Below are 24,627 nucleotides of genomic sequence, written 5' to 3'. Positions count from 1 at the left end.
AAAGATGATTTGGGGATGTTATTTAAATACAAGGTGATTGCCAGCAGAAAATCACTGACAGAGGAGCTGGTGGAATCGGATAATAATAATAATAATAATAAACATAGAAATTAGGTGCAGGAGTAGGCCATTTGGCCCTTCGAGCCTGCACCGCCATTCAATATGATCATGGCTGATCATCCAACTCGTATCCCATACCTGCCTTCTCTCCATACCCTCTGATCCCCTTAGCCACAAGGGCCACATCTAACTCCCTCTTAAATATAGCCAATGAACTGGCCTCGACTACCCTCTGCGGCAGAGAGTTCCAGAGATTCACCACTCTCTGTGTGAAAAAAGTTCTTCTCATCTCGGTTTTAAAACATTTCCCCCTTATCCTTAAGCTGTAACCCCTTGTCCTAGACTTCCCCAACATCGGGAGCAATCTTCCTGCATCTAGCCTGTCCAAAACCCCTTAAGAATTTTGTAAGTTTCTATAAGATCCCCTCTCAACACCTGTATGGCAGACAGTATAAACCAAGTCTATCTCTGCGAACTCTGTCCGCCCGTTCAGAACGAAAGCAGACAAAAAAATACATAAAATAGCTTCGTTAGCAATAAATACTTCATAATTATTTTCTGTTAGATGAAGAACTATGGGGCATGGGTTAGGTGAGAAGTTGTTTTAAAGATAATTTGGGGAATTTCATGAGAGGGCGCCCGGAGTTGTCGAGGATGACCTGCACCTTGCTCCTCGTACGCCTAAATACAAGGCGATTGCCAGAAGAAAATCCCATTGATGTTGTTGCCCCAGCATACAACAGCGTAGAAAAATGACACTTGCAACCACAGTACAGTAAAATAGGTTCAATAGTAAAATAGGATTAGATTAGATAGGATTACTATGTTTAAACTACTTTTTAGCATTTAAATAGGCACGACAACTCACCTGATCTATGCCCCAGGATATGGACCATATGCTGGTAGATGGGCAATAATGCTACCTTGGACGTAGTTTGCTAAACGGTCCATTTATGGACTGTCAAGTGCCATTCTAGATATTGAAGCATAAAAGTCTACGATGTGAATTCAGTATTGTACTAGAGGTGTCAGTGTTCAAGTGAGATGCTTGAAGATGCCCCATCTGCACTCTCACATGGCAAAAGCAAAATCATGTTCGTCTTATATATAGAATGAGGCTAGGCAGCTTAGCCAACATTCACCCTTCACTCAAACTAATTAGAATTCGATTACTTTGACATCAGAGCTTACTGTACACAACGTGTAGGAAGAATGACCTCTCTTGGACCCACAATACCTCAATTCTGGTAAAGAAGGCTCACCAGTGTCTCTTCTTCCTGAGGAGACTAAAGAAGGTCTATCTGTTTCCTCCGATTCTGATGAACTTCTACCGCTGCACCATCGAGAGCATCCTTACCAACTGTATCACAGCATGGTATGGCAACCGGAAAGCACTGCAGAGGGTGGTGAAAATTGCCCAACGCATCACTGGTTCCTCGCTCCCCTCCATTGAGTCTGTCCAAAGCAAGCGATGTCTGCGAAGGGCGCGCAGCATCGTCAAGGACTGCTCTCACCCCAGCCACAGACTGTTTACCCTCCTCCAATCCGGGAGGCGCTACAGGTCTCTCCGTTGCCGGACCAGCAGGTCTAGGAACAGCTTCTTCCCTGTGGTTGTTACACTACTCAACACTGTACCTCGGTGATCGCCAATCACACACCCCCACCCCGGACACTCCTTCCACCAGGAAAAAAAATACTATGATTGTTTGCAAGTAAATAGATTTATTTATTGCTCATATTTATGTCGCTCTTCTAGGGAGATGCTAACTGCATTTCGTTGTCTCTGTACTGTACACTGCACAATGACAATAAAGTTGAATCTGAATCCGAACTGCAGATGCTGGTTTGCACCAAAGTTAGACAGAATCCTAGGGTAACTCAGCGGGTCAAGTAGCTTTTCTGTAGAAAAAGAACAGGTGCCCTTTTGGGTTGAGACCCTTCTTACGACTGCTTAACATATGGTCAAAGAGTTGGAGGAACAAGTCTGAAGTAGAGTCTAGAGTCAATAGAGTCTGAAGAATGGCCTCAAACCAAAACGTCACCTATTCCTCTCCAGGTGCCTGACCCACTGAGTTACTCCAGCATTTTATGTCTATCTTACTGTATACAAAGTGGTTAATATGCTGCCTGATGTTACAACAGGGATCACATTCTTTGTTAGTTTAGGATAGAGATACAGCGTGGAAACAGGTCCTTTGGCCCACAAGCCCGCACCGACCAGCGATCTCAGCACATTAACACCATCCTACATACACTAGGGACAATTTACACCTATCCCAAGCCAATTAACCTACAAACCTGTACGTCTTTGGAGTGTGGGAGGAAAGCGAAGATCTTTGAGAAAACCCATGCGGTCACGGGGAGAACATGCAAACTCTGTACAGATAGCAACCACAGTCGGGATCGAACGCGGGTATCTGGCGCTGCAAGCGCTGTAAGACAGCAACTCTACCGCGGCGTCATTGTGCCACCCTGTAAAAATTAGCTGTAAAACAGTTAGTGATACCTTGAGGTCATGAAAATTAGCTTATAAATGAAAGCCTTTCTTTCTTGCAAGGGTCTGACCGTATCAATGACAATTACGAAAAGTCAACTAAGTTTGCAACCATCCTAAACAAATTACAAGCAGAGCTGAAAAATACTCTTGTAAAGCTGGTTGTAATGGGGACAGTGATAAAGGCTTTGTTAAGTAATCTTTAACTACTATCAAGTACATTCTAAGCTGGCTGTGATCCATATTGAAATATCGATGAGGAACCTCCAAGACCTTTACTGTAAATTATGTTCACAATGCATTTAAAAAAAAATAGAGGAATCATACAAAGATGAGCAGTGGTGTATAGGAAGGAACTGCAGATGCTGGTTTAAACCAAAGATAGACACAAAATGCTTAACCTTTACTCTCTGTCTGAGGAAGGATCTCAACCCGAAACATCACCCATTCCTTCTCTCCAGAGATGCTGCCTGTCCCGCTGAGTTACTCCAGCATTTTGTGTCTATCTTCTAGTAAAGAGGAGATTAAAGATTAAATTTGATTGCATTCTGATTTTGTAGAATTTATCAAATTATCATATTTACCCTGCAATATAACCTCCTCGCTCAATTCAATAACAATGATTAGGTTTCAAGTGTTAACAATAGTATACGCAGTCTTGTATACTCAAGACTAATGAAAATCCAATGTTAAATATTATGCTATATATTCACATTTTTTAAACAACAGGGTAGAAACAAAACATTAAATATATTAAACAAATACATTGATAGAGCATGTGCATTATAAAATGATTAATTAATGCAACATAGCAGGCTTATCCCAGGCAAAATAGTATTTTAACTGAAAATATTGCAACTAATGCTAAAAAAACAAATTCCCCCTTGTACACGAGATTCTCCCCCCCATATAAAACACTTACCCTCATAATGGTGGAAAACAAATATCAGCCAAAGAACATGTACTGCTCATCTGGACTGCATTCCATCTGCAAAAAAAAAATCAAGATATTCTATTTATGAGATAGTGTGAAATGAGTATGTTGCCTGCCATTTATCTTGATGATCTATGCACCACATGATACCACTGAACACAGTGCCTTGCTCAAAGCCAAAGCTGTTGTCTTTGGCAACGCACTACAGCAGTGATGGACATTTCTAGACAGCAGATTCTAGTCATTCATCAGTTAAACAAAAGGTGCAGGTGTAGCATTAGTCAAAACATAACACCTAAAAGGCTTGAGTGAGATCCAAGGAAGCACAGAACGCATCAGGTTTTTATCAGGGAGCCATGGAATCGAATGAATCAGCTTCCTTACCTGCTGATGCAGAGGCTGGCTGCATCAGACCCAATGTTCAACAAGCAGTTCAAGGGAGGTCACCGTACACTTAGAATTTCTTCACAAATCATGATGTTTTCATTTTATTTTACATGCATTTAAATACATGAATATAAACGTGATGGGGATTTGGATAATCCAATTTAAAATTGAAGTAATTAACTATCCCGTCTCAGGTGAATTTGTTAATACTGGCCAAATTAAAAACACCATAAAATGGCGGATCCCTGCATTTGTCAGAATTGCTTAACCCTTATCAGGTGAAATTTACAGGCTTTGGATGGCACCAGCTAGTCTAGGCTCAGACTGGTATGCAGGATGGTGAGGGGTCCAGGTGTTCTCCTTGTTTCTCCTAAATTGATAAAATGTATAGCAGTTTTGCAAACGAACCCTAAATGCATCTTTTCGATTGGATCGCCGCAAGGGCATTGTAAATAGTATAAATAATGTTGCGAGACGGTCATCCTGTTGGTTGATGATTGGTCGATCATTCGCGGGCTTGGGAAAGGGTACCAACGAGATCGTAGAACAGAGACTAGCAATCACAGAGGGGTGGGGGGGGGGGGGGGGGGGGGGGGGGGGGGGGAGGGTGGATAGCATTCCATAAAATAAGGGTGACGAGTGACCCAAAACTTGGTCGTAGTTGGTAGACTGCAGCTGCTTACGAGAACCAAACGCGCAACCTGCCCAAAATTGGGTATCCAACTGGTGGGGTATTGAAATACAAGTATATTGAGAGTATATTGACCTATGGCATCACTTCCTGGTTTGGGAGCTGCAAGGCTTGTGAGCAAAAACAGCCAGCAGGATCATTGGTGCCCCACTCCCTTTCCTGTTGGAGATCTATAAGAAGCGGAGCATCAGCAGAGCCATCTCCATTATCAAGGACCCCTATCATCCATCACACCACATCTTCTCCATTCTGCCATCTGGGAAGTGGTACAGGAGCATCAGCTGCAGAACCAGCAGGATGCTCCACAGCTTCTTCCCACAGGCAATAAGACTGGTTAACGGACTGTGTCCCCTCCCCATATATCGTTCACCAACACATTCAACCTCGCCCATACTTTGACAGCTAGGCACCTGTCAAAGAAAAGCCACTGTCGGTCGGAATATCTGTTTTTATTTTATTGTAAATTTTAGGCCTACTTTCTGTTTTTAGATATGGTAATTTTAATTTTTTTTAAAGCTCTATGTATTTATCCTGTTTTTTATTAACCACACTGAATGGGAACTGATTGAGAAACGTTTTTTTCGTTTCATCTGTGTATGCAAGTACTCAGTTAAAATTATATTGAATAAATACTTAATACTGAAGTCTGGTTTACGAGCCAAGCTGTGAAGCATTTGACCTGTCGTTGCTGGGAGCACTAATTGGAAAGGTGCGTTCCAAAAATCGGCACCGACTGCCAACGCGAAGAGGCTAGGCGCTGACACCCGGAGCCAAGCAGGTGTAAAGGAAATCCTTTTGTAGAGATAAAACCTAGGTTGGTTCGAGGCCACGCCTGTGTGAAGATACCTAGATCCCTCCATGAAGTGACGGACGATAAATCTCGGAAAGGCATTGGGCTTGGTGGCTAGAATATAGATAGGCTGGGAATACTCTAGTCCATTCGCGATTTTTTTGAGCAATTTAATTTGAATTCGAGAGCCCGCGTATGTGCAGGAATAAGCACCAAAACTAGTTGGTCCGAGAACGAGTTTAGATTTGCAGAATCAAATTTCCAAATACAGAATTTCACATTGAAGTTCTGCCCGTACGGTAGAATTCGAATTCTCTGTAAATAGAACTTCGAGTCTGTGAATGTTTGAGATTGGTTTCGAATAGCGTTTGATCAACAGTGAATAGTAACCCTCTGATTGATTGTTGATTAGTACCTGATAGCGAAGAGTAACTGAGAGGGAACTTGGTTTACTTGGTGAAAAATACCCGGATGTGAGAGGTACCCCTAATTCTGTAGGACTTAAGAGAGGAGGGATAGAGGTCCCCCTTATTGAAGTCCAGTCTTAGCACGGGAAAGTAACATTTAGGAGGAGAAGTAGTCCATTTAAGAAGTAGTACCCCCCAGCAAAGAGTACCCTAGGAAGGGGAAAATCTTCGGTGTCAGAGGGAGAGGTTCACTGATTGATAAAAGCACGACACGGCATTGAGATCGAGTGTTTGTAAACTGTGCACTAGCGTGTGAAATTATATTCGTAAATTGTAGAAATCCAGCGTCGTCTTTTTAGCATCTTTATCGGATTTAAATTGTGGTAGAATTATTACAAGGAACAAAAAGCAAATAGAGGGGTGGGATGAATGGCAAGTTGGAAGGAAGCAACTCTAAAGAGGGGGATAAAATTAGAGGATACTGAAACATTTGAACCTCCAGGTAGCCTAAGGGAGGAGCCTGAAAGTATTAAAGATAAGGGGAAACGAAAATCTTCCACAGAGAAACTGGCATCCTTAAGTTTTAAGCGTGAGGATCCGATGGTTGGCACTGGGTACGAGGGGGATGACGATCATTAATTAGAAGATTAGAAAGTGTTAAAATTGGGAATTCACGTCCACCACCTTATTCATCATGCAATCCCCATGTCACAGATACACATTGTGGAGCTTGTGAATGGAATAGACAATCAGATTCCATGGCACAGACTTCCTTAAACCTGACCGCTCCATCTATTACAGATGGACATAGAGTTCACGGTACCAAAAGCCAGACTAGAAAAATAACTCAATTAGTTAAGGAGAAAGAAGAGCGTACCCCCAGACAAGTTGGACGAGCAGTTAAAGAAGGAAAGAAATAATTTAGAAGGTATCAGGAACCCCCTGGTGAAGGGGAAGATACATCTGGGGGCGAGACAACCATTGAAGAAGCCAAGGTAGATCTTGAAACTAAACAAACAACCCTTGGACAGTTCCCTGTAAGGGAAATGCCTAATCCTCTTTTGGTCCAACCAATGCAGTGAGTGCAAATAATCCCCGTACAATTAGAGTCAACTCCCCATGGAAGCCTAACGAGATGATGGCTATTTTAAGTCAAATACCCGATCGTAGAAAATCACCCTCTTCTTTTGTGGATCACTTAGGAACTAAAATGCGCGTTTATCATGCAGATTCCCGAGATTTATGGGCGGTGATCCGGCAAATAATTACCCCAAGCATGCGCACCAGATTCCTAACGAACTTAGGGCATCCGTCACATGAAGCTCTTGCAAATATAATGGTTCAAGGGAAGAGGCTGTTTTAACACCCTTCAAAAGCCAATCGATTTGGCCAGAATACTAGATGTAAGACCAAAAAGGGGAGAAGGAGCGGATGAATTTTTAGAGCGATTCTCTGAATTATATATGGACCAATCGGGTGACTTAAATTACAGAAATGGAGTATATTCCCCTCAATATTGTGCCATCTTATTGAATTGCCTTCCCACCAATGCAGCAGAATCCATTAAGTATTCTCTGTTCTGTATTCATGCCAACTATATTCTGCTGTGCTGAAGCAAAGCAAGAATTTCATTGTCCTATCTGGGACACATGACAATAAACTCTTGAATCTTGAATCTCTTGAAGACCTATAATATGGACTGGACAGAAAATAGTGCCAGTCAAATGGCTAGGGCTGTAAGATATCACTGGAGGGACATAAAAAAGCAGGATAGCTCGCCTGCAGTAAAACTAAAAACTGAATATGTGATCAGAAAAGAAGTACCAAAATTCGACACTAAACCATGGATCCCCAGAGTACCAGCAAACCATGGAATGGGAGAAATTTGTCCCAGAATATCCAGTCCAATATTAGAGAGAAGCATCTGCCCTAGAGCCAGTCCTCCAAAGACCAGGGTCGAGGACATACCACTATGTTGTTGAATTTTATCAGGCCCCAAGGAAAGTTGTTACCCACTTCCGTCATCATCTAGGGAGTGAGGCATACTCGACCCGAGTGCTTGACTCAGTATCTTATTGACTGAAACTAGACTGGGGGGGGAAGCTTAGAACAAGCTATTACAAATTCACCACTGAATATCTCCCTCAGCTCTGCATGATGATGAGATACTTGGCTCAGAATTTAGCTCTAGGGAGACGCAGGGTAAAAGAAAAAATAACGCTGTACTGGTCAGGCAGCATCTCCTAAGAATGTGGATAGGAAGGTTTTGGTTTGGGACCCTTCTTCAGAAGGAGGATGACACATGTTCGCCAGAGATGCAGCCTCATCTGCCGAGTTTCTCCAGCACTTTATGTCTTTTGTTTGTCCACTATGTTCATTTAGTCTCATGTATTATCTCTGGAAATGTACATTTTAATGCAAATTTAGGAAGTATAGCAAATATTATATTTAAAAAAAGATGAAATCAGTCTTTTGAGCAATTAATTTATTTTCAAAAATAAATTTATTTTCAACTTTGTGTGAAAAACCTGTTATAATGTTAAGACTAGATGATATCACTACCAATCGATGACTAACATAGTTGCTGTGAACAGACCACAAATTATTTGTAGCTTCCACCACTAAGAATCATACAATTAGCTTCTCTTATGAAAGAAATTGCAATACAAAATGGTTCAATGAATACATATTTGCTTGGTTTGGTACAATAATCAGATGGAATTTAAAAAAAAAACTATTAAAAATTGTGTGAAATTCCCAAATGACAATTTCAATTTGGGAAGTAATCAAAGGTTAAATTCCCAAATATAATTTATGATAGGATATAGCTCATAAGTTCAGAAGTTATAGGAGCAGAATTAGGCTATTTGGCCCATCAAGTCGATTCTGCCATTCAATTACGGCTGATCTCTCTCTCTCTCTCCGTCTCAACCAAAGATTATAGAGGAGCATTTGCTCTCAACCCCATTCTCTTGCCTTCTCTCCATAACCCGACACCCATACTAATCGAGAATCTGTCAGTCTCTGCCAATTCCACAGATTCACCACCCTGTGACTAAATACATTTCTCCTCATCTGCTTTTTAAAGCTATGTCCTTTTATCCAAGACGTTGCCCTGTTTCTCGACTCTCCCACTAGTGGAAACATCCTCGCCACATCCACTCTATCTAAGCATCTCACTATGGTTTAGGATGAAATATTCAAATAGCAATTTCATGATTGGAGATTAATTTAGAATGAAATTCCCAAAATAGGAGGATGCCCAACACTGACAAGGAGATGTTTCTACACAATATAAGACTTAGGATTTTGATGAATGGGATAATTTTAAGGCATGATAGTGCAGCGGTAGAGTCGCTGCCTTACAGCGCATGGGACCTGGGTTCGGTCCTGACGAAGGGCTGCTTTCTGTACAGAGTTTATACGTTCTAACCGTGATTGCGTGGGTTTCCTCCAATATCTTCGGTTTCCTCCCACACTCCAAAGACGTGCAGCATCTGTAGGTTAATTGGTTTGGTACCAATGTAAAACGTCCCTAGTGTATGTAGGATAGTGTTAATGTGCGTGGATCGGTGGGGACTCAGCGGACCGAAGGGCATGTTTCCGCTCTGTATCATTAAACTAAAAAAAACTTGAGGGGGTTATCTCTTTTTAGAATCCAGTAAATTTTACAATTAGCCTTTGACTTAACTTTAAATTTTACTTACAATTCCTTTTCATTGTGGTCAATATTAGGCGCATTGTTAATTCGATGGCTAGCCAGATCTGGTTATCTGTTAATTACTGTCAAACGAGGGGATTTAGAATTTTAGTTAGTATAATACAGAAGGATCAATCCTTGCTCAGAGAAAGTTGCATGGAAAATTATTTTTACAATATATGGAAATTATATTTTTGGTGAATGGAGTAATTTGATGACATGGAAAGACATTAGCCCAAAATGTCTCTGTCGAACATGATGTCAAGACAAACTAATAGAAAATAGGTGCAGGAGTAGGCCATTCGGCCCTTCGAGCCTGCACAGCCATTCAATATGATCATAGCTGATCATCCAACTCGGTATCCTATACCTGCTTTCTCTCCATACCCCCGATCCCTTGAGCCACAAGGGCCACATCTACCTCCCTCTTAAATATAGCCAATGAACTGGCCTCAACTACATTCTGTGGCAGAGAATTCCACAGATTCACCACTCCCTGTGTAAAAAAATCTTTTTCTCATCTCAGTCCTAAAAGAGTTCCCCTTTATCCTTAAACTGTGATCCCTTGTTCTGGACTTCCTCAACATCGGGAACAATCTTCCTGCATCTAGCCTGTCCAACCCCTTAAGAATTTTGTAAGGTTCTATAAGATCCCCCCTCAATCTTCTAAATTCTAATCTCATCTACCTGCCCTCTTGTGTCCATCCAAAAGCTTTTTAAAAGTCACCATGGTGCCTCCGTCGCCAGTGCTGGCAGTGCATTCCAGAGACCCACCACTTTCTGTACATGCATATTGCTTTACGGATGCAGCATGCTAACTTTCCCCTTAAATACAACCAAAAGAAAATAGACTCCCCCGAGGTCTAGCAGGTATGCAGCCATAGATAAGAATCACGCAGATCAGTTCCCTGCAGTTGTAATATCTGATGGTCCATTACATCCGCTCTATTAGAGACACCAAGGCAAAACAAAGTTCGCTGAAGAGACTTAATACTCAAGGCACACAAGAGAATGAAGATCAGAATCTCATGGGTTGAAAACATGCAACTTCTTGGTGTGCACTTGCTACAAGCAGGAATATACTTGTGTAGTTTGGAATGGAGGGCCATACAATACGTTTTTCCCCTTGCACGTTACTAACCTGATTTGCTATTCTGTTACACTCTCCTTCAGTTGGATGTGTGCAGTGATAATTCAGTAAAAAAAAATCATTATTGATACTTCCGATGTGAGATTTATTATTTCTTTAAATCTTCAAGTATTGACTATGAGAGCTTTTTTTTTTTTTTTTTTTTTTTTAAATTGAAAATATAATCTATGTGGAAAAAAAATATACAATCATTAGCATTAAAGAAAATAGCAGTCCAAAAAATGAAAATAATGCTTTGTTTATCTCTGGGTTTTTTGTTGAATTGGTACATTGTCCTTACTGTCATAATTCTGGTTGTTAGATTAATTGTTTTTTATAAACAAATGCAAGTGCAGTTGGATGGAAGAAACAGAGTGGAGATGTTAATGGCTTGTTTGAAAGCAATCATACAATTACATATGAAGAAAATTGCAATACCATATGGTTGAATGAATACATAATTACTCGGTATGGTATGGTATAGTAATCAGATAGTATCAATAATTTCATTAAAATTGTGAAATTTTCAAATGGCAATTTCAATATGGAAAGTATTCCAAGGTAAAATTTACAAAAATAATTTATGATAGAATGAAGTTCAGGGGGAAATATTCAAATAGCAATTTCATGATGTGAGATTAATTCAGAATGAAATTCCCAGAATTGGAGGATGTCCAACAAGATGCTTCCACATAGTATAAGACTTGGGATTGGCAATTTGGGATAAGAGTGGAGCAATTTTCAAGGCTTCGGGGGTTGATCTCCTTCAGATTCAGTTACATTTTACAATGAGCATTTTACTTAACGTTGACTTTTACTTACAATTCCTTTCCATTATGGTCAATGTAAAGGCACATTGTTAATTAGATGGCAAACTAGATCAAGTTATTTATTAATTACTGTCAACCAAAGCTTTTTGTTATGGGAAATAAGTAGGGGAAGAGGACTAATTGAATTTGTCTGGGTGCTGGTATGGATTTGATGCCCTTCAAAAGTGGGAAATGATGAGAAATATTAGAATTCAAGTTCTGAATCTTGGCCCTTTCACTGAAAGCATCAGGAAATTAAAAACAAATGAAACACCAAATTTACATTTTACAACTGATGTGCAGAAGAGAGTATATTAATTTTTTTGTGATACTGGTCATGCACTGTTTTATCAGGGCAGCAACATTATATACTCCCAACCATTTATAATTGCTGGTAAACATTTCCCTGCATCAGGGAACACAATAAAACTAGAAAAAAGGTTTGAGGCAGCCAAATGGCTTTGTGCGAATTATAGTACCTGTACCAACATTTTATTCAACTGAAGGGGAGAGTACTAGAATGAGAAAGCAGGCTAATTATTTGAGAGGATAAAAAAGCAGACACATTTATGGCACAATGGTGGGAATTCAACCCATTAATTCCATGCTGGTTATGCATTTCAAACACGGTCCAAAAATAATTTGTGGTAAGGATTTATATCCCCATCACTGTTATTAAATAGTTATTTTCAACTCAACATTGTCTGGAGTAAAATAATTTTACAACTCATCTCTTATCTTTCACCCATTTATTTAGCATCCAGAACCCCAGATATTTCTTTCCACGAGAAAGGAAACAATTCTATTTATTTTAGAAAGTTTTTTTTTAATTGTTTAATGACCCTACATTAAATCTCCCCTCATTCTTCTCTATTTCAAAGAACATACGCCCAACCAGACTAATTTAATAAGAATGTGTATGAAGGAACTGCAGATGCTGGTTTATACTGAAAGAAGACACAATATGCTGGATGAACTCAGCAGGTCAGACAGTATCTCTGGAGAAAAGGAACGGGTGATGTTTTGGGTTGGAATCCTTCTTGAAATTCTGAAGAAGGGTTCCGACCCGAAATGTCACCTATTCCTTTTCTCCAGAGATGATACCCGAGCAGTTGAGTTACTCCAACATTTTGTATCTAATTTAATAGGAATCCTGAGAGGCAGCTTCTTCACAGAGGGTGATGGGTATATGGAATGAGACACATTTATGGGCACAATATTCAGGATTTTCTATCCCCATCAATGTTATTGATTTTCCATTGGATCTTATCTTTCAAAAAGCAGACATTCTATTTATATTTATGGATTCCCCCCTCATTCTCATTCAAAGAACATACGCCAGATGAAGTGGATGAGGCAGGTACAATAACAACATTTCAAAACATTTGGACAGATACATGGATTGGAAAGGTTTAGAGTGATAGGGGCCAAACGAGGGACTACCTTAGATGGGGCACCTTGGTTGGCATGGCCGCATTGGGTCAAAGGGCCAGTTTCTGTGCTGTATGACTCGATTGTACTGATTGTGGATGATCAGTCATGATCACATTGAATGGCGGTGCTGGCTCGAAGGGCCGAATAGCCTACTCCTGCACCTATTGATAATGACCTTAGATGGGGCATCTTGGTTTCTTCCTGGTTTCCTGCCACATCACAAAGAAATGTAGGCCGGTAGGTTAATTGGCCATTGTAAATGACCCCTAATCTGTAGGTCAGTAGAAGAATCTGAAAGGAATTAAGGGAAAAGTGGGGAGAATGAAATGGTGTGACAATTGGGCTGGAAAGTGGACTAGAGGTGCAGGAACAACAATGATCTATTGAACAGCAAAACAGACTGCTTTAATGTATTGTGTAGGAAAGAACTGCAGATGCTAGTTTATACCGAAGATGGACACAAAATGCTGGAGTAACTCAGCTGGACAGGCAGCATCTCCGATTAGAAAGAATGGGTGATGTTTCCGGTCTAGACTCTTCTTTAGACCTGAAACATCGGCCATTACTTCTATCCAGAAGTGATGCCTGTCCCGCTGAGTTATTCCAATATTTTGTGTCTATTTTTGCTTTAATGTTCTATTTCGCTGCTGGTTGTGAGACCTGACTGCATTCTTACTGTTAGGAGAGTTTGAAAGTACCCGAAGAACATGCTATTTTGTACAGGTAATCAACAGCATTAAAGTTACTCTAAAGCTTTTGGTGCAGTGTGGTTCCACAATGAAAATGTTTTGTACCATTTTGGCTAGATGTTGCATGGGGTATCAGGAGGAAAAGAATACTTGTCATCGAAAGGAGATGGGTAGGCTCTGTAATTGCATTGTGAGCAATCCTGTTCTACACATACTTCCTGGAAATGTCAGCCATTACAAAAGCTTTGCCAAATAAAGGTCAACGCCACAGACTTCCTCACAGACGTTTTTTCAAGTTAGCATAAAAAGCAAGTGAAGCCCGATGCATTTTGCAGACATCTCACATATCAAAATGGAATTTTGGTCTAAATTTCCACAAAGGCCTATTATGCTTAGCCTTGAAACATTTCCTAACTTTCTGTACTGCTAATAATCATAAAATGTATTGACATTTATGTGCAGCCAATAAATGTCAGTTGAGTAGCATTTTAATGGCACTGATGAAGAAATGTAATCTATTTACTTTATATTTTAGAGATACAGCGTGGAAACAGGCCCTTCGACCCATGGGGTCCACGCCGAGCAGCGATCACCCTGTACAAGAGTTCTATCTTACACACTATGGTCAATTTGCGGAAGCCAATTAACTTACAAACCCGAAAGTCTTGGAATGTGGGAGGAAACCAGAGCACCCGGAGAAAACCTACGGTCACAGGGAGAATATACAAACTCCGTACAGGCAGCATCGAACCCGGATATCTGGCGCTGTAAGGCAGCGACTCTACCACTGTGCCACCATGCCGGAGAAAACCAACGGGCACAGAGTGGCATTGATTTTAATTTGTGTTTTGGTGATGTCTTTATTATTTATTTTATTCCTATTATATGTTTTATTATTCTTGTTAATCTCTGTAAGGTGTCCTTGAGACTTTTGAAAGGCACCCACAAATAAAATGTATTATTATTATTGAATTGAGAGTCCATTAATGGAGAAAACAGTGCAGGAATAACAGATCTCTTTTGCATTAGGCAGCTATATCTGTATGGTGCTATAATGATGAGCAACAACAATTAGTACTTGGTTTAGTTTAAAGATACAATGTGGAAACAGGCGCTTCGGCCCACCGAGTACACACTGACCAGCTATCCCAGCATACCAATACTCTCCTACACACACAAGGGACAATTTACACATACCAAACCAATTTACCTGCATACCTGGACGTCTTTGGAGTGTGGGAGGAAACCAAAGATCTCGGAGAAAACCTACGTGGTCACGGGGAGAACGTACAAACTCTGTACAGACAGCATCCATAGTCAGGATCAAAACCGGGTCTCTGGGGCTGCATGTGCTGTAAGGCAACAACTCCACCGCTGCACAACCGTGCCACTTTGCTTATTAAACCAAGAAAAAACTAGTTCCAATTTCTTCAGCCATTTACTTCTTTTAAATCTCTCTTCTCTTATTCTGACAAAGGGCCCCTAACCGGAAACTGTTTCTGTTTCTCTTTCCGCACCTGCTCCCTGACCTATTGTGAGCTTCCAGTATTTAATATTTTTATTAAAATATCCAGTTTTATTTGTGGCACAAAACTAAGTAATGGTATGAACAGTAAAAGAGATGCAAAAACGATTTTAAGAGAATTTCGGAAGGCTCGGGGAATGGGCAAGGATGTGATAAATGAAATATAATAGGTAACAAATAAAGTTACCCACTCCAGAAGAAAAGTACAAGACCAGTTGCTTGATGCACTTTGGATATTTGGGTCAACACATCCTATGTACAGAAAACAGCATACCATTCATGAAAACAAAAAAAAGTTTAGTAAATGCAAGAGATATATAGATAGATATATATATACATATATATATATACACATATATATACATATACATATACATATATATAACTCTCTCATCTTGTTTGTTTGCCGGTTTGTACCCACCAATATTTGTGCAAAAATGGTACACGACAGCGCTACAAATTTTGCACCACCTTACTCACCATTGTCCTTTGATGTCAATTAAACAAGTTTTGTTCACATTGATGGTATATTTTACAAGTTATTTACATTTTAAACTTCACAAAAAACACTTTATTTTCCACTTGCCCTGCCCGTCAGCAGTGTTCCACCCCACAACGACATCACAATGGGATCTCATTTACATAAAAAAAAACCCCGATGTTTTTAAAAATACAGCAGCGTTCCACCTCACAATGACGCCAAGGGGGGGGTAGGGAGATGAGAGGGCTTGTAGAGGGAGGGAGGGGTGACCGAGGGTAGGGGAAAGGAGAGGTAGGGGGAGAGGGGAAAGAAGAGTGAGGGTGAAGAGGTGGGGGAGGAAGTGCTGGGGATGAGGGGGAATGGAAAAGGATAGGGGTAGGAAAAGGGATGGCGAGGACGGTTGCCGTGACTCGCATCACAACGGGGATCTCTGGCGTCACAATGGGAACCCGTCAGCCACGCCTGCGCAGTTGGGGGCTATGGGTCAGTGGTAGAATATTGCATTGGGGGACCATTGGGTGACAGGGACCCAATGGGACCCACTTGGTCTAGTGTATTTCTAAAAAAGGCCTTTGCGGGAAAAGTTCATAAATCATTCACAATTTGAGAAATTACTCCATGGTTTAAATGGTTACAGACCAAAAATGTTGATGTTCATAAGGACCTGGGTCTCCTGCACATGAACAACTGAACATGAACAAGGCAAATCATGCATTGACATTTATCACGAGAGGGTTTCAGTTCTAAGTAAAAATGTCTTACTGTCATTGGCCCGACCCTTAGTAAGACTGAATCTGCAATATTGTGTATTGGTTTGATTGTCCTATCTAAGAAAGAATAGAGGAATTCCATGAAGGTTCACTAAATTTATTCCAGGAATGGCAAGATTGTCCATTGAAGAGGCCTACACTCTCCACAGTATAAGAGATGGTCTCATTGAAATACAAGAAAGATTTTATATGGCTTGACACAGAGATTGTGACAATTCCATTAAATAATCTGAAAAAATTTGGCTTGTTAATCTGTTGTAATTTAAATTTGCAATTGCCAATATAAAAAGTACTGACCCGAAACGTCACCTATCCATTATCTCCAGAGACGTTGACTGAGTTGCCTGAGTTACTCCAGCATTTTGTGTATCTTTGGTATAAAGCAGCATCAACATAACAGATGTTAACCAATAGCTTCAGGTCAACATAGCTAAGAGGAAATATGCAAGATGGAGGTTCCATTTCATGGCATATGCTTTGGCAAATATTCAGAAATGTTACGACTCCGGACATTTTGCAGCAATAATTGAAGAACCAGCCTGTTTGGGGATCGTGCGCGAATTGATACAAGCGTCTTCATTCTAAAATCTAAACTGTGAATCATCTTTACGTGGAGAATTTCCAGCCAGGGGGCAGATGTCAATATATTTTGCAGTCCATCCTCGATTAATGCTTTCTGCTGTATTATCTGATTGAATTGAAAGGCAGAAGCCCCTGACTTATTTAAATGAATCTTGCAGACATCAAAATTACATTTTGTAATCTAGACAATAAATACAGGCACTCTCCAATTTACTTTCCGTGAACCCTCGCGCAAGTCAGGTTTTACTCAAGTCAGAATCGCCGATTGTTGGTTTCCATTCCCCTGTCCAAGATAACTCACTGAGAGTAGTAATTGCAATCCCTCCTTGAATGCTCGACAAAGGCTTGTCTCTCTCCTCGTTCAAAACGCGAGTCAATACTGCTGAGCTAAAGATCGCTGTATCAGCGAAGTCCAGCTGTGACTCTGCACCAGTTAATGACTTAAACATTCGCCACAGCATCTGTGGAGGAAATAGACGTCCATGTCCTCCAGAGCGCTGATGGAACCACTAAATTACTCCAGTGCTTTGGATTTTGCTCAAGTTATTTGTAAACTCGAGTTCAATCTCGTCGATGGAGCACTTTCTGTGGCGCGTAGGTTTCTGGATAAGCATCGCCGCCATTACCAGCATGCTTCCGCCCCCTGTCTTGCAATGGTTTAGTCACAATGAACTACAGATGTAAACACGAGTGATCGCACAGTTGTGGAAATTACAAACTACCTTGATTGCCGAGACAAACTAACAGTTTTACATGTTAAACACTTCTAATTGTGTACCAGTTCGGTTTCATTTATTTCCCTTTTAAGATGGTTTCCTTAATGTCCTTAATTTAAGCATGATTGACAGCTTTCATTATTTGATTTTACACTCATCAAATAGGGGTTGACAAGTTTCCTTAATGTCCATATTAATTTAAGCATGATTTAATGACACGCTTTCATTATTTGAGGTAGGTTTACACTCATCACATGGATAGGGGATACAAGATACAAGTGATTCAAACGAAACCATTTCTGCAAAAAATCACATTTCTATCACATCATTGTTCCATATCTTAGTTAGTGAGAGACAAAATATATTCATGCGAGGTAAAAGACGGGAAAGATGTTAGAGCCCCCGGCGTGCGCTCGCAGAGTCCCGAGGAACCCGGGGTGGTGCTGTAAAGGAGTAGCTCTTTTTTCGACGCAAAGGGTGGTAGGTGTACCTGTAACGAGCTCCGGCTGCAGAGCAGCAGCAGTAGCGTTGACCCGCTCCGGTCGGCCAGCCCCGTACTATTGCAACGCTTCAGAAACCCGACGAAAAAAATTAGAGGGAGAGTACATCCCCCCCCCCTCCCTCCCACCCCACCCCCCCACACACACACACACCCCAACAAAAAATAACAAAAAGGACAGACAAAAAATAATTAGAGGGATGCAGAGGGGCGACGAAGTGCAGGCAGGTGGGACTAGTGCAGGCAGGTGGGACTAGTGTAGATGGGACATGTTTGTCGGTGTGGGAAGGTTGGGCTGAAGGGCCTGTTTCCACATCATAAGATTCTATAACTATGTCGTTTATCGACGTACAAAAAATGTGATGGATGTCCATGTCAGGACTTTGCATATATCTAAGATAAGATTAGCAGCAACCAAGTGGTTTTGTATAATTCTAAACAGTTGTATCAAACTCTAAACAATACTTACAAATTGAATAGTGAAGCTTATTTGCCAATGCAAGATACAACTACAAATAGACACAAAATGCTGGAGTAACTCAGCGTGACAGGCACCATCTCTGGAGAGAAGGAATGGGTGATGGTTCGGGTATATCCATTGCAAAAAGAAACAACACAACACTCACAGAATGATTACTTTGTGAGTACAGTGAGAGTATAAAAATATTAGTTAAATTACTACTAGATTTTTAATCCAGAATTATGTGCTCAAAAACAACCCATGACAGCTGGATAAATTAAATACAACTAAGTAAATTTGGAATCAAAAGTGCAATGCCAGCAATAATGAGAAGGCTCCCGACACAAAACATCACCCATCCTTATTCTCCAGAGATGCTGCCTCACCTGCTGAGGTGTGCAAATTAACTGCTCATGTTGCACATGACATATAAGCAATATTTTAAGCAAATACAGTGCCCTCCATAATGTTTGGGACAGACCCATCATTTATTTGTTTGCCTCTGTACTCCACAATTTGAGATTTGTAATAGAAAAAAAAAAATCACATGTGATTAAAGTGCACATTGTCAGATTTTATTAAAGGCCATTTTTATACATTTTGGTTTCTCCATGTAGAAATTACAGCTGTGTTTGGTGTATGGTGTACAGTGAATGGTGGTGCTGGCTTGAAGGGCCGAATGGCCTACTCCTGCACCTATTGTCTATTATCTGCTCAAGTGCAAACAAATGCCTAAAAACTGGCCGGCAGTTGATTTCTACAGCAAGACAATGATCCCAAACATACTGCTAAAGCAACAAAGGAGTTTTTCAAAGCTAAATAATTGTCAATTCTTGAGTGGCCAAGTCAATCACCTGATCTGAACCCAATTGAGCATGATTTTTATATGCTGAAGTGAAAACTGAAGGGGACTAGCCGCCAAAACAAGCATAAGCTAAAGATGACTGCAATACAGGCCTGGAAGAGCATCACCAGAGAAGACACTCAGCAACTGGTGATGTCCATGAATCGCAGACTTCAAACAGTCATTGCATGCAAAGGATATGCAACAAAATACTAAACATGACTACTTTCATTTACATGACATTGCTGTCCCCCAAACGTTATGGTGCCTTGAAATGGGGGGGGGGGACTATGTATAAACACTGCTGTAATTTTTACATGATGAAACCAAAATGTATAAAAATCGCCTTCATTAAAATCTGACAATGTGCACTTTAACCACATGTGATTTTTTAAATTTCAAATCCCAAATTGTGGAGTACAGAGGTAAATAAATAAATTATGGGTCTTTGTCCCAAATATTATGGAAGACACAAGATGCACGTATTTTCACTATGAACATGATCTCAAACAGACCATGCAGCAAAAGTATCTCAGTGCTGCTACGCTTGAAATGGCCTGAAGATTCACATTTTCCTTGGGTTATTGCCTTGGTTATTGCACTCTGGGATCTATTTAATTAATGCATGAAATTATGAAATGGCCATGCTCACTTTCACAGCAATAACCTAATGAAAGATGTTCATAGTAAAGTTACATTTTCTCGTCCTTTTTCTTGCTCCTCGAGCAATTATTTGGATAGTTAGACTGGTAAAGTGTTTGAATATGGGGAAGAACATATTCCTCTGCTTCTGAAGATAAACACAAAATGCTGAAGTAACTCAGAGGGTCAGTCAGCATCTCTGAAAAAATGGATAAGTGACGTTTTGGGCAGGGACCCTTCTTCAGACTGATGGAGGGCGAGACTGGAGACATGAAAAGGCTAGGACAGGTGAACTCAGGCATGGAGGTTCCCTGATGGGCCAATTGTTGGCTAGGGACAGCGTGATCCCAAGAGGGATACATCGTTGCAAACATCGTTGTGGAATTGGTTAACTAGTTAACTCTGCTTCTACCTCAACTGATTAGCATGTTTAAGATAGTAAATGTTTTTCGATTTTCCAGCATCTGCAGTTCCTTTTTAAACACAAATGTCTTTAGTTAATAAGCATACTAAACAAGTACTAAACACATTATTTTGAAGTCCAACTAGAATCTACAACACAATCCGTGTACACTATTGTTCACGGTACAAGTTTGTAACTTGGAAATACAAATAGAAACGGAATGTCAATAGTAAGTTTCGCAATATTCCAAAGCTGAAAAGAACAAAATGTGGATATGTTATAAAACTTAAGTACATTGTGTTCCCATGCAAGATTAGATCAACAGGTTTAAAGAAAGTTGCTGTTATTATTTAAAGCAACACATAGATTTTATTTCAGCATTATTATACTTCTGTTGAGTGCCTGTTTAAATGTCCGTTAACTCTTTTAAATCAATTAAAACTGGAATATTAAGTAAACATTTCTACCCCAGTGTAAGAATTTTCTTTCTTGAGGACCAGATGACATAGGTTTAAGGTGAAGGGAAAAAGATTTAATAGGAATCTGAGGGGTAACCTTTTCACACAAAGGGTGGTGGGTGTATGGAATGAGCTGCCAGAGGAGGTAGTCGAGGTTGGATCTATCCCAACATTTAAGAAACAGTTAACATGGACTACACAGGTTTGGAGGGATATGGGCCAAACGCGAGCAGGTGGGACTAGTGTCACAGGGAGATGCGGGCCAGTATGGGCAAGTTGGGCCGAAGGGCCTGTTTCCACACTGTATCACTCGGTGACTCTTCACAAGAATGATCTTTAGTTGCTCTCCAGAAATAACCTTTGGACATCGTTGGGCATCAAGTGCAGGGGTTCCTGTTTGGATCAGAGCTTAAATAATCTGCTAGTAAGCTAGAGTCCAATGAAAATCAGTCATAAAATGATGCATGGTTTGTCACAAGTTGTAACATTTTTGTTTGTTTATTTTTATCGTATTTCACCACCCACAATTTTCTGCCAGCTGATTCTATTTCAAGGATCTACCTGGCACTTCAACCCATGTTGTCAAATAAAGTCATTCTAGCAAAGGTTAAAAAAAAAATATATGATCTCTCCTTTGTAAAATCCTACATCGTAATACATTGAACAATTTCTTCCTGTGAGATATTTCATCAGAGAGGAGTGTTGAGCACAGCACAAATAAGCAAATGCACCATGGATGCAGTGTCATATCTGGATTTCACTGAAGATTTAGGAAAACTGCAGCCCCTTGCAAATTTATTTCAGTTCTATATTGAATAAGATTCTGTTTATAACTTTCCATCTCAGCTCTAACCAAAAGCTAAAATGAGCCAAAAGAGGAAATATTGGAATGAGCAGCAAAATATTGTGGCAGAGCTATATGAAGAAGGTAATAAAAAAAGGTAGACAAAAATGCTGGAAAAACTCAGCGGGTGAGGCAGCATCTATGGAGCGAAGGAACAGGTGATGTTTCGGGTCTAGACCCTTCTTCGGAATGATTGTAGGTGTTGGGGGGGGGGGGGGGGGGGGGGGGAAATTGGAAGAAAGACCAGGGCAAATCAAGGCTGGCAACAGATGACCTCTGACAAGGTGGTTCCCTGATAGGCCAATTGTTGGTCTTGGGATCACACCGCTCCTAGTCAACTGATTTGTCCTAATCTATCCTTGCTTCCTGGTTTTACCACCCCTCCCACCTCCTCCACTCCCCAAGTCAGTCTGAAGAAGCGGCCCAACCCGAAACTTTATCCATCCATTTTCTCCAGAGATGCTACCTGGCCCACTTGAGTTACTCCAGCATGTTGTGTCTACCTTCTGTTTGAAGAACGGTTAGGTTTACAGACAAAGGGGTAGGCAGAGACTAATAAAGAATGAGATCAAGCTTGAAGTCAACAACAGTGGGATTGAATGGTAACATAATGGTTGCGTTATTGGACTAGCACTAGTTGGAGGTAAAAGCGATCTGAAGATGCCAATAAGTCATACCAGAGTAGCTGGGGAATATAGATTCAAACAATAGACAACAGGTGCAGGAGTAGGCCATCGACCCTTCGAGTCAGCACCGCCATTCAATGTGATCATGGCTGATCATCTACATTCAGTACCCGTTCCTGCCTTCTCCCCATATCCCCTGACTCCGCTATGTTTAACAGCTCTATCTAACTCTCTCTTGAAAACATCCCGAGAACCGGCCTCCACCGTCTGAGGCAGAGACAGACTCACAACTCTGTGTGAAAAAACTCACAACCCCCTCTGTGGCCCCTGACAAACATGTTTTCGGGCCGAAACCCTGAATTCTTCAGACTGATGAATTAGGGTACACGCACAGGGGGGAGGGGCTGGGGAGAAGAAAGAAGAAACTGACAATACTACAGGCATGGTCCCAACCAGGGCTGACTGCAGGAGAGCTCCTGAGAAGGGGAGGACGACAGCACTGCCTGCTGGGCATACCGGAAATTGGAGACTACAAGAAATCCCTTGTAATTTTGTTTCGTCTGCTAACCAATTTTCTAGCCAGGTCAGCACCCTACCCCCAATACCATGTGCTCTAGTTTTGCCCACTAATCTTCTATGTGGAATCTTATCAAATGCTTTGTTCTGAAAGTCCAGGTAAATACTACATCCCACTGGCTTGCTCCCTTGTCCATTTTCCCCTACCTAGTTACTGCATGCTCCTCAATAAATTCCAGCAGATTGGTCAAGAAATACGATTTCCCCTTCGTCAGAATGGGGGGGGAGGGGCGGGGAGAAGAAAGGAGAAAGGAAGAGCAGCCCGAGGGCTGAGGGAGAGCTGAGAAGGGGAGGAGACAGCAAGGGCTACCGGAAATTGGAGCTACCAGAAATCCCTACTTTTTGTTTCGTCTGCTAACCAATTTTCTAGCCATGTGCAACTATTTCATCTTTTATAATTGACTCCAGCATCTTCGCCTCCATCAACGTCAGGCTAACTGGTCTATAATTCCCTGTTTTCTCTCTCCAAATGTGCCACTCTCTCTCCCGCCTTTCTTAAAAAGTGGGATAACATTAGCTATCCTCCAATCCACAGGACTGATCCTGAATCTATAGAACATTGGAAAATTATCACCAATGCGTCCACGATTTCCAGCACCACCTCCTTAAGTACCCTGGGATGCAATTCCACAATTCCACACAAGAAACTACTGGATTTCTGTGAAAACCCACCCAGTTCACAAGATGGAAAATTGTTCAACTGACCTTGGTCTGGCTCACATCCAAGTCCAGACCCACTTCTGTGGAAAATTGGTATGCAGGCGAAAAGGTTGGTCTGAAGGCACATCATATGACTGAAATAATGAAAAAGTATAGTAACAGCAGAATTATAGTGAGTGTAGAATCGAACATCAGCAGCAAAACTTGGAACACTGAGGCTGCAATGTGGAAGGCTTACATGGCATACCTCTCATAATCCTACATACCTCTATCAGGTCACCCCTCTGCCTCCTCACTCAAGGGAAAACAAGTCCAGCCAATTCAATTTCCACCCCAAGCAACCTCCTAGTTAATCTGTAGGAAACAAGGAACTGCAGATGCCGATTTATACCAAAGATAGACCCATGGTGCTGGAGCAACTCAGCAGGTCAGGCAGCATGAAGGTAGATACAAAATGCTGAAGTAACTCAGCGGGACAGGTAGCATCTCTGGAGAGAAGGAATGGGTGACGCTTCGTGTCGAGAACCTTCTTCAGACTGATGTCAGGGGAGTGGGCGGGACAAAGATAGAATGTATTTGGAGACAGTGAGACTGGTCGAACTGGGAAGGGGGAGGGGATCGAGAGGGAAAGCAAGGGCTATCTGAAGTTAGAGAAGTCAATGTTCATACCGCTGGGGTGTAAACTACCCAAGCGATATACGAGGTGCTGTTCCTCCAATTTGCGCTGGGCCTCACTCTGACAATGGACAGAAAGGTCAGATTGGGAATGGGAGGGGGGGGTTAAAATGCTGGGCAACCAGGAGATCAGGTAAGTTACGACGGACTGATCGGAGGTGTTCAGTGAAACGATCGCTGAGCCTGCGCTTGGTCTCGCCGATGTAGAGAAGTTGACACCTGGAACAGCGGATACAGTAGATGAGGTTGGAGGAAGTGCAAGTGAACCTCTGCTTCACCTGGAAAGACTGTTTGGGTCCTTGGATGGAGTCGAGGGTGGAGGTAAAGGGACAGGTGTTGCAT

General features: G+C 41.3%; 1 protein-coding gene across 4 annotated transcripts in view; it reads right to left on the bottom strand.

Moving 5' to 3' along the window:
* The window catches only part of pak5 (p21 protein (Cdc42/Rac)-activated kinase 5), a 151,852-nt gene that overhangs the window by 76,110 nt on the left and 51,115 nt on the right, over nt 1-24,627 (bottom strand). For 3 of the 4 annotated variants that reach the window (XM_055638936.1, XM_055638939.1, XM_055638937.1), the window contains exon 2: nt 3,477-3,542. The gene's annotated coding sequence lies outside the window, so the exon portion shown is untranslated. Of the gene's footprint in view, nt 1-3,476; nt 3,543-23,655; nt 23,745-24,627 lie in introns of those variants that run through there. The other variant, XM_055638938.1, reaches the window with a different exon arrangement.

This window comes from Leucoraja erinacea, chromosome 8 (genome assembly GCF_028641065.1).
Source record: "Leucoraja erinacea ecotype New England chromosome 8, Leri_hhj_1, whole genome shotgun sequence".
Taxonomy (NCBI): domain Eukaryota; kingdom Metazoa; phylum Chordata; class Chondrichthyes; order Rajiformes; family Rajidae; genus Leucoraja; species Leucoraja erinaceus.
Note: the sequence above shows the minus strand (reverse complement) of the source record. Positions and strands in the feature narration are given on the sequence as shown.